Here is a 12,097-nt window from a genome sequence, read left to right on the forward strand (position 1 = left end):
TCATCTGTTCCTGCTGTCAGAAACACTAACCCAAGGCTGGCAGGTTTAGGTGAGTTTCCACAAAATGCTGGACCTGCAGCACACATTGCTGTTGACGCCAGGCAGTCTGGGATGGGGCATTTTAGCGCCTGGTTGCAACATTGTATCAAATTTCATGTTCTGGTTAAATTCATTTAGCAGCAGTACATCACACAGAGGGATGATATATTCTGAAAGCTGTGAATTGGCCAATGGGAGACAACGCTAATTGCACACCGATTTCACACATTAGGAATTAATTCTAGCATGCCAGCACACACATATACAAACACACGTACACATATAAATTACTCTCTCAGCAACTTTGCAGTGTTGAACTTTGTCGGGTTAAATTTGTTTTCCCCCATTTGCTGACAAGTGACCTTTACCATGTTGTTGCAGCCTTTTTCCTCCTGGGAGAGCATGAGGCTAATATACAGATTTATACTAATACATGAATTAACACCTGGAAAAAAAAAAAAACAACTTCATTGTGCTGTACCTGCTTTAATATAAACAAGTTTGAACTACTGACCCAGGAAAACCAGCCATCTACACTTTGGCCAAAGACATGTTTTTAGCCATTATTTTATACTTTATGCACCACATGTTTGTCCAGGTTAATCAAGATTTTTTAAATTTATTATGCATTTTAATCAGTTCAATTCAACATCAGTGACAAATTGCCTACATTTATTTTTTAAGATGATCACAACTAATGTGTAAATCCCAGTTACAGATATAATTCCCTAATTCTCATCCACTTAGGTCAAGCTATATTTAAGCATATGTACGTGTATGCATTTTATACACATTTGATATTGTATTTAGTCTTTGTGTTAAGTACCACAGAGTTCCATTTAGTATATGTCGATGGTGCAATGGATAAGACACATGCCTTTGATGTGGGAGACCCAGGTTTGAATCCCACTTTGACACATCCACACATCATGTCCCTGAGAAGACACATAACCCCTAGCTGCTCCAGAAGCGTGCGACCTGACATATATAGCAATTGTAAGCCACTTTGGATAAAAGCGTGAGCTAGATGAGTAAATGCATATGTCACTGTCCTGTGAAACCTAGTTTCATAACCAAAATGTAAACTTTTCATGAGTTGTGAAAAACAGCCTGTTTTCAGCTTTGACACATATTTTTCCAATAATGAAATGGCTTTGATGGTTTATTTAGCTTTAGAAGTTGACAAAAAGATATTCAACCCATAAAGAAAAATCTAAATTGACAAATCTGTTGTTGTTTTGTTTTTTACAGGTGAAATACAAATAATTTGTCTCACTAGCAAAAAAGACAGATTTTAGGTTCTCTTAAACATAAGTGTTGTTTTTAACACTGGGTGCATGTTTTAGGAATTTCTCCTAACAACAACACTATTTGAGCACACCATACATCAGGTTTAACAATGGGACCTTATGCGTTACCACCCATCTGGGATCTTAAGTTAACACAACAGTCTGTGTCAACGGATGGCATGACGACCTGTCCCATCTGCGCAGAGCAGCAGGGGTGCCGGAGCTGGTCCCAGCTGGAGACTGGCAAAGCCATGTGACAAGCTGGCACCTCCTTGACCAGGGACACAGTGCAGGCTGCATGTGAGGGACCAGCTAAAAAAAGAAAATACTGGAGCCTGAATGTTGTCTAACCCCCCCAAATTATGTTTGTATACTTTATTATTCTGCAGGGGAATGTGTCTTAGGTTCCCTACAATGTAAACCCGAATAAGGTCTGAATACTCAAAATATTTGTGGAACCTGATTACCTCAAATTTTTATAGTAGTGGTAATAATATTTGAGTAAACCTTAACATAAATATAATACATTTAAAAAAAACCATTTAATTTCTGCATACTAATTGATTCACTAATGCTTATATAAAATTAAATTCCACTAATTCTTTACTCAAATGTAATTGTGCACAACTGAGGGAAACCTACTAAATACTAATGAAATGCCAGACTCAAATACTAATGGAAACTCACAAAGTATTACTAGTCAACTTGAAATTTACAAAATGCCCAAAAAATACAAATACAACTCAATTACTACAATTCAAGTTCCCTTTATTAGTATCAAAACCTTAAACATCTTCTGTCATTTCTACATTTAACAGACAAAAGCACATCTTGCATAAAGCTGAATAGACAAAGTAATTTACTGCTTGATCAGATAATTAACCAGCAACAATATCGATAATCAATTTTTCATTTTTGCAATAATGAACATTCTCTAGTTCCAAATTCTTAATGAGATTATTTAGTGTTAAGTGATAATAACTTGCGCTAAATAAAATTTCCTTTTCCTACTTACTTTACTGTGTTTTGTGGACTATGCATAATTTTATTCCATCACCAGCACTTTTAATTAAATAATATAAAAGGGAGCTTTAAATGTATAGTTTTATGGAATCATAAGCCAATAAAGACAGCTAATAAAGTAATATTTATTATATAATATTAATATATTATTTAAAATAATAAGTTCCACACAATGCAAACTGTTAAGGTAATGGAACAATATCAAGGTTTCTGCAGGTTTCACCTGTTCAAATTTAAGACTTTAAGACCATTATGAATGCAATTTAAAACCTATATTATGGCTTAAAAAAAGAAACGCACAGAGGAAATGCAGTCACAAAATTACTTGCAAAGTAAATCAATGTATTCAAATGAGGGTAGAGTGATGTCTACAAAATTGGCATCGGATGTCAACAATGAAACACCAGGATGGACGATGACATTGATAAGCTACTTAATTAACAAGCTGGCATGCAGTGCACCTGCTGACATGAAAAATGGATCACCGATAGAACAATCCAGAAAGAAAAAAAAATACACAAAACAACAACAACGACTTCTGTGTCTTTTTGGCAACTTTATAAAAACTCACCTACTGCTGATGGATAAACTCAGGGGAAAGCCAGTGTGTTTGCAATGAGAGACCAGAGGTAAAGGTGTGAGTGAGTGAGTGCAGGGAGAAGTCGAGGCAGGTGCAAAGCAAGTATATTTAGGAATAAAAATAATGTCGCGGGGATTAAAACATGCAGCATTATATTAAACTAGCTTACACCAAAACTTAAGAAGCAGAGATAAAAGAACCAGTAACATTGCAGTTTATCAATCCCAACATTACAATCTTTAATAATTTAGCCCTGGGGCTCATTTAATACTAAAAGAAACATAGCCTACATTTGTCCAAGACCACCACCTATAGCAATGTCTCTTTAACATTACTGAGACAAGACTGTCAATTTTACATTTACTCATTTGGTAGACACTTTTATCAAAAGCAACTTACATTTCAGGAACAACATACAAGCATTAACAAAGCAAGATTAATTTAACTAGCTAACATGACTACCAAACACACTTTTGAAAGCAAATCCATAAGGTAACACTAACTTAATTACTACTAAATAGGCAGATACTTATTCATGCAACACTAATTTGCTACGTCCTTGTAGGAATGCACACAAATTGTTCGACAGGGATATCTACAGAACATCAAACTAAAGTTAGCTTGCTTAACGTTAGCCAACTCCTCTCAGGTTGACAATGTTAAGTTACCTCACCTATCAGCACGGTGTAGTTTGACATTAACTTGTAAGTTACTTAGCTCCTCAATTTAATGGCACATTTAAGCTAGCCATCAACTCGGTCATGTTAGCCTTTCTGAATTCTGTTTAAAGATAAAACCAGCCAGCTGGAGTTTATGACGAACATCAATATCAAGTTATTCTACAACACTGACGGGAGGTGGTTCTCATGTTGCCTATTATTTATGTTAATTTCTTCAAATGTATAAAGCAGTAAATTAAGACACAAAAGGCAAACATGAATAATCCTATCTGTAATGATTCTGAGGTCATGTATTTTCCTGCCATTTTAAGGTGGTGAGGCTCACAACAGCTTGGTGCTGCGCAATGAATATAAAATCACTGTGGAGTGCATCAAAACTAACCAAATTAATTTTCCCAGATCTAATGGTTAGAATTCAGCCCCAGTAGACTTATTTAGTAAGTTTAGTTTTTGGGGTGTAGTTTATTCCAAATCTGCTCTAGATTTTTCTACTTATTCACAGATGTGGTAATAACAATGTTCCAAAATTATGTGGAATTGCATATTTCTTTATTGGAAAACGTAATTTTCCAATAAATCAACTTTTCCCTGCACTCACTCACACACACACCTTTACCTCTCTCACTGCAAACACACCGGCTTTCCCTGCTTCGCTCTGTCTCCCTGTCTGCTCCCCTGAGTTTATCAATCAGCGATAGTTATGTTTAATAAAGTCACCGAAAAAGACACAGAACTCTTTTTTTTCCCCCACCGGTTATCCATTTTTCACGTCAGCAGGTGCACTGCATGCCGGCTTGTTAATTACGTAGCTTATCAGTGTAATCGTCCATCCTGGTGTTTCATTGTTGACATCGTCCGATGCAAGTTTTGTAGACATCAGTCTACCCTAATTTGAATACACTGATTTATAATTACATTTATAATTACATTGATTTTCTTTGTGCATTTCTTTTTTTTAAGCCATGATATAGGTTTTAAATTTCATTCATAATGGTCTTAAAAAGTCTTAAATTTGACCAGGTGAAACCTGCAGAAACCTTGAAATTGTTCCATTACCTCGTCTACCTGACTTAAAAATGTGCATAGTGTGGGACTTCTTATTTTAAACAATCTTTATTAGCTATCTTTATTTACTTATGATTCCATAAAACTCCACATTTAAAGCTCCCTTTTATAAGTAAAAGTGCTGCTGATGGAATAAAATTATGCATAGTCACTTTTTCCACAGTAAAGTAAGTAGGAAACGGAAATTTTATTTAGCTGAAGGTTCAAGTAATTATCACCTAACACCAAGTAATCTCATTAAGAATCTGGAAATAGAGAATGGTCAACAGTACTGCAAAAAAGAATGAAAACAAATTGATTATCAAAATTGTTGCTGGTTAATTATCTGATCAAGCAGTAAATTACTTTGTCCATTCAGCTTTATGCAAGATGTGCCTTATTTTGTGCCTGTTAAATGTAGTAACGACGGAAGATGTTGTGAGAAGATGATACTAATATAGAGAACTTGAATTTTAATAATGGAGTTGTATTTGTATTTTATTTTGTATTGTCTGAAAATGGGCATTTTAAGTTTAATAAGTATCAGTGAAAAAATGTATTATATGTAAGTTAAGATTTACTCAAAAATATTATTACCTCTACAAACTAAACGTTTGAGGTGATCAGTGTCCACAAATATTTTTTATATTTATTGCATAACAATATTATCGCACATTGAATATTGTCCTCATACAGTGCAGGCCTCTCTCTTTATTTTTACCCTGTTTGAGGGTTAGTAGTTCAATTCCCAGCTTTTTCTGTCCACATAGCGAGGTGTCCTTGAGCAAGACCCTGACACTGAACTCGATGGTGAGGCCAGTGTGTATGGAGATTCATGAGAGCCACATTGCAAAGTGCTTTGGCATAAAAGTGCTATATAATTGCTGTCCATCTTATATTAATCCACATAGTATGTTGTGGCATATTTAAATGTGTTTTGTGCATTTCATTTTATAATATATTTCTTCAATTATATTTTTACTGCGTATTATAATCTTCAAAGCTGTCTGCACAGTTGACAAAATTATGGTCATGATTTCAGTATATTAGATTCTAAATCTGGGTTGGAGTTAGTTACCCTAAACTGTACAGGACCACTTTGAGAGAATGATTCGTGTCCAAGCTGCAAGTAGAATAGAAGGGTGATTATGTTACCACTGTAAGTTTGACCTTAGTTTCCAAGACACCTGAGAAACCACCTTGTAATACTGTAGCTTTGCACCCACTGGCCTATTAGACAACAGGACAACAATAAGAACAATAATTACAAGTGTCCAAAGAGGACTGTCAGAGGAGTGGTCTTGGTAAAATAAAAAGTAACTAACTAAAAAAGTAACCAAAAAGTAACTTGATGCGAGAAGAACACCTGAAGACTAAAATGTAGAAACAGATGGGGTCGCAGACAAAACAGACTGAGTAGACTAAAACCAGAACAAACGACAGTGTACCTGGATGAAAGAAACAGAAGACAGAATACATGTAAAACAACAAACTAGATCTAAGAACTGAGTTATCAACTAGGACATGACAGGGAATGAGCAGAGACAGTGAAAACAGAACTCGACCAAACATAAGAATAAACAAGGCAGAACAGTAGAAACACAAAACATGGAACCAAAAAACCCCAAATAAGACCCCAAATCCCCAAACCATGGCAGAGGGACTACAAGTTAATTAAATCAGCATTTCAGGTCATTATATGTCAGTGAAAAATTGTTGCTCATAATCACTTGGGCTATAAATGCAATGACACATGGCATTAGTCTCTATATTTTCTCTCCTAAAACAAATATGTAAAGAATCTTCCACTGAGATCAAGATTCAAATCCTCACATCAGCACTGAATTCCAAAATAAAATTGAAAAAGTAGTGAATAAACCATTAGACGGGTAAAACCAGGACAGGCACCCTCAAATACTTTTCAGCTTTCAGAAGATTTCTGCCTAATGGAAGGTGAAGTGGAGTCATTTGTAAATCCCTGCCAGAGTGTTACAGACAAGAGATTAGTGCATCTGACATGAAGATATGCCTCTGGGGGTCTATATCTCCATTTATCACACAGCAGTGTCCTTACTAAACAAATGTCTACTTTCTTTTTCCAAACAGGCTGAGTGAAAAAAGAAAGATCTAGCTTTCAGGGACACAAGAAAAATCTCTGTAAAAGTAATAAAAACAAAAATAGCAAAAGCAGTAGCAATAGCAGCATCTTGATGTCATATCTTGGTTGTGGTTTTCATTAATACTCTATCCATTAATACTTGTTATAATATTTATGTTGATATCGAATATACACACTAACTCTGATGTGAACTAAAGTGATCATCCATTGATCCTAAGTTTAGTCTTAAAACTGTCTGTGGACATTAAAATGAAAGGAACGTGCTTTCTTATTTCTTTCTTACTGCAAAATGGTTAAATGGAATTATTGAAGTCTATGTTGAAATATGTCCATGTATTACAACATTGTATGTTTGACAGCAGCAATAATAAACACCAGGCAGAGGTGTTTTAAAGTCTGAGTGTCAATTCATTCAAGACAACTCTAATAATAATATATTTTCTTTAATGGTGCCATTCATGGTACTCAAGGATTGCACTGCAGTAGTCAATGCGTGATGTGACCAAAGCATTGACTAAGATTTTCATGGAGTGTTGGGTTAAAGCAGGGCTTAGTCAGGAGATGTTTTGCAGATGGAAAAAGGTTAATATGTTAATATGACAGGAGAAAGAAAGAGTACTGTTCAGGATGACACCAAGATTTTTAACCTGTGAGAGATCCAGATATGATGGATTTAGCATCATAACTTGCCTATAAAGTCTTTACAACCAAGATGCTAGTCTTGGCTGAATGCTGACCATTAAATCTGCGTAATATTTTCATATTAACAGTTCTGTTGTCTCAAAAAAAAAAAAGACAAAAAAGAAGCTGATTAATCCATTATACACTACCTGCCCAGCATCAAACAGCAGACAAACAAAATTAGAGTCTAGCAAGCTGGCAAATTAAAATGGTGGAGCATCATGGAGCTACATATAACCTTCAGGAGTTGGTGGAGACCAAAATAGAGCTAAAGAAGACTGAATATTGGACTTAATTTAGCCGTGCCAGGTCACCCGAAACATGACTCCAAATGAACATTAATGTTGCTAAAAAAAAAGGCTGTTTGATTATTTAGCTAAAAGGTGATAATATGTCAACAAATCAGTGCTGCATATTGTATATATGTATTTATGTCTGTTTTTATGACTGTTTTGCATACTTCTGCACCTCAACCATCCACACTTCCCTATTTGGGACAGTAAAATTTACCTTGACCTTGACCCTGGCAACTCCAAATTCAGTCTCAATTCTGTCAGAGCAAGACTAAGTTCAGTCACAGCAATAGGTGTGACAAAATACCTTCAAATGCATAGCCCTAACAAATATGCAAGCTGTGTTATTACAATATTTAAGACAGACAGAGAGACTTAAATGTTTTTGCTTTTAAGTCTGTTAAATCTCAAGTAGGTCTAAATTTTCAAGTATTGAGACTACAGCTCTGCAGTCAACATTAATATTTTCTTCTTTTGACACATGACACTACAGTTGTGGCACAGGAAGAAACCCATTATACCATCTATGAGATAGAGATTTATATTTCTTCACTGCCAGTAGCTCTGATAGGCTAAAATGCAACTTTGCTACAGTGACTTTTCTCAATGGGGAAAACTCATTTGCAACTCATTTACCCAAATTACTAAAGTTCAAGGCATTATCAGCTTGTGAGCAAAAGTAATTTTGGGAAATTTAGGAAATTTGCCAACGGAAGGAGAACATATGTTGAGGGGTAAAGGGCAAGCATCATGCAAATGGCATAATAATTTTATGATATGGTATATAATAGTGTAAAACTATCAGCAGTATTTACCTTTAATCTCTCATTATACCCCTGTGTAACATAAGCTAAAGGTAAGACTTGCACATATCCTCATACAGGTTTACAGTGGTGTGCGGGCTGCATATCAGGCTCTTCTGAGACCTGTCTGGGAAATAAATAAAGATGTGAATATGATTACTAAGCCCCTGTGTTTCAGGAATACACTAATGAACTCCTGATCAGCATTAGAGCTGCCCACACTGTGCCTCACATAGTGAACAGTCTGTCTGTAATGATTTTCGTTGATGGCTGTTTGTTGATGAATTAGCAGTGATGTGATTATAACCATAATTCCTCAGTGTTAATAATAGCAATCCATATGCACATGCAGAAAACAGAATTTAGGGTATTTATAATATTTTAATGAGAAGGTTATAATTAGGTTAATCTACATTCACTGCTGTCAGTTGTGTGCTGAGACAATGGCTTAGTCGATTACCAGTGGGGTGTCATTTAAGTGTGTGGCTGAGAGTCATCTCTGACTGTCCTGTAATTTGGGAGGAAAGTTGTAGGTTTCCCTGCTCGTTGGGAAAATACAACAACTACTGTCAAAAAGTTCTTTAAAGAAAAACTGCACCACTAAACCTACTTTACTCGCTTCTATTTCAGCTCTGTGTTTCCTTCAATCTACCTCCCTTAAATATCCAGCTCCTACCAGATCCTCTGTCAAAAATATCACCAAGTGAAGCCTGACAGCTGATAACTTTATAGCGGGGGTCCTCTTCCTGAGAACCGTTTCACGACCTCAGTATCACTTTCCCTTCAAGTGGATTTTTATGTCAACTGACGCACTTTTATTTTGCAACTGCAAGAAACATGTGCCATCTCTACAACCTTTAAAGATCATACCTAGCATGAAGGATCATGGTTTGAGTATATTTAGGTTTATTTAGGTTATTACAGGTTTGAGGACAACTTGTTCATGCTCATTTTCACATCTTACTAAACTCACCTGTGTAGACTTCCAGTTTTTGCATTGGCACTGCAGGAGAGTTTTTGTCTGTCCCTCCAACCACTTTAAGTGTTAGGCTACATCAAGGAAGAAATTTTTAGTACTCAAACACAGACATAGTCATGACAGTAAATGGTATGAGGGGTGATCTAAGGCCGCAACTATATTTATACCATATATTGATTGGATATATGTGCAAATCTGATAAATATCAACTTTAAAAGATAGTAAGTCAAGATCCTGACCTTTTGAAACATTGCACATGCATGTACAGGTTTTCATGTGAAACTGGGTTTTCATTAAAAGTGATGTTTCTGCCCTTTTGTTGTCATTCTGTCAAGTCATTTAATTTTTTCCAATGTTTGTAATCTTTCATGGTTTGATTTAATTCTGCAATAAAGGCGTATCTACATACTGTACAAGGAATGCTTTCAATATCTAACCAATATGAAAAAACAGATACTAAAACAAAGAACATAGATTCAATAGAGTATAGTTTCTGTACTTTATATTCAAATACCAGAAATGAAATGAAAGTAAAATAAAATAGAAGGAAAGAATAGAAAGAATAGAAGATGGTATGCATACATTTGAAAGAAGATACATTTACTATAAAACCTAAGTAACTAATTTCCATAGTGAAAAATCATTATAATAACAAAAACCTTTGTGGTCGTGCTATGTTTTAGATTGAAAATAAATGTGTGACATATACAGTATACTTATACAATAAAAAGTATATATTCATCTTCGAGTTCTGTCCACAGGAAAAGGTAAATCTATTTATCTAATCTGATCCTACCTTTCTCATATCTTACTTTTTTCTACAAAACATCTTGAAATCACCAAAACCTTACATAGCAGCACAAATCCCCAACCAGCACTCACGTTCCACCACCAGCAACTCAGAGTTTATGTTCTTGCAATGTGAGAAGGTACCCGCCTTATTGTTACAAAATGTGATTGGCAGGAAGTCTGCAAAGACAGCTGCAGGCGGGCTAGTGTGTCACCGGCTAGCTGGGTGGCAGATGGGCTCTCAGGCATGTGAGAGGTCAAAAGACTGAGGGTACTCCCTCACACATGACCACTATACTGTATTGTAAACTACGTCACTCATGTCTGACTGAAATGATGCCGGGTCACCTTCATCAGAATTCATACGATGAGTTGTTGAGTTTTACACACATCTGAACTTTTCCCCCAATCAACAAACTAAAGGTGAGGACATTTGTGGCATTAACACCTACATAAAAAGGTCTCTGGCTTATGATTAAATGGCAGGTCTTCCATTTATACATGTGCACTGGCAAACTAACTGAGGCTCACTTAAAGGAACACTCAGACATTCTCGTAATTTTGCTGGTTTGTCATCAAATGTGCATTCAAATGAGAAAATTGGTATTGTCTTTTCCAGTGTGGTCCGGGAGGTGTTTGCATGTCAAAGTTCAAAGACAGCACAGTGCTGTCACCAAGGCATTCAAGAGTCAACTGGCCTTTGTTCTGATTTATGAGTGTGAGTACAGAACATTTGAAATGCTGCATGCATTCATTAGAAATAGCTTGAATGCATGAGCTACACAACTGCTTTAAAATAACATCTCATCTTCAGTTTCCATGCGTTAAATACACAGGAAACAAATGAAAGAGACAGTTAAGACGCTGTTGGAAGCTTTTAAGTATTGACTGAGGCTAGCTGTCTCCCTAGCTTCTAGGCCATGTAATATTTCTGTACTGACAAAACACTGCTCATCTGCAATCTCAGCAAGGTTGCAAACAAGCACATTTTGCAACACTTAGGAGTGTTCCTTCAAAGAGACTCATCTCATCACTACCATGACATAGATGCTGAGAAGATTGCAGAAAACATTCTGACTCACCACCTTTTCCTCTGTTACTTTCCACTGGCTCTTATGCATACTAAACAGAGTAGTTTGCTTTCCATTCGACTTTCATTTGATGCATTGCTTTTACTCTTTCTTTTACTTCTTTTGCTACATGGTTCCTCATTTCAAATGCCATCTGCACCTCACTATGCCCAAATTATTCCTGATTCATAACAGCTCCCAGTATTACTTATTTGTGTAAAGACTATTTTACTGAAAAAGGTAAGATTTCACATTTTAAAATAAAAGGATACTGGCCTCAGATGTTGACTGGCTCACCATAAATCATTCATAAGTTTTACATGTAAACACATTTTTCTTGTCCATGTTGATTAAGGTCAAGAATAAATGACACTTTACAAGACGGACTTGTTTATGGTCCAGAAGATAGCTTGTCAGCAGTTTTTTTATCCTCACAGACCTAAATAAACCCTTGACCTCCTGTAAATGTGGGATTTTACAGCCGAATGGCTTAAGCGGCCCCAGACAGGCGTGTGTAACCAAGCTGCCAAGGTTACAAAGTGGCTACATGCTGGCCAAGTGTTTGGGTCTCACTGTTGATTCTGGGTGGGTATGCTCAGGACTTTTCAGAGGAGGACACTTTAATCATCTCAGAGGGGCCGTTGGGGAAGTCTCTGCTACTCATATCCGGATAATTAGAGGGATCCATTGTCTGTCTTTATACCTCAA

Source organism: Micropterus salmoides, unplaced genomic scaffold, assembly GCF_014851395.1.
Source record: "Micropterus salmoides isolate LMB-PRFRI ecotype aquatic unplaced genomic scaffold, ASM1485139v1 Ms_hic_scaffold_7, whole genome shotgun sequence".
NCBI lineage: Eukaryota > Metazoa > Chordata > Actinopteri > Centrarchiformes > Centrarchidae > Micropterus > Micropterus salmoides.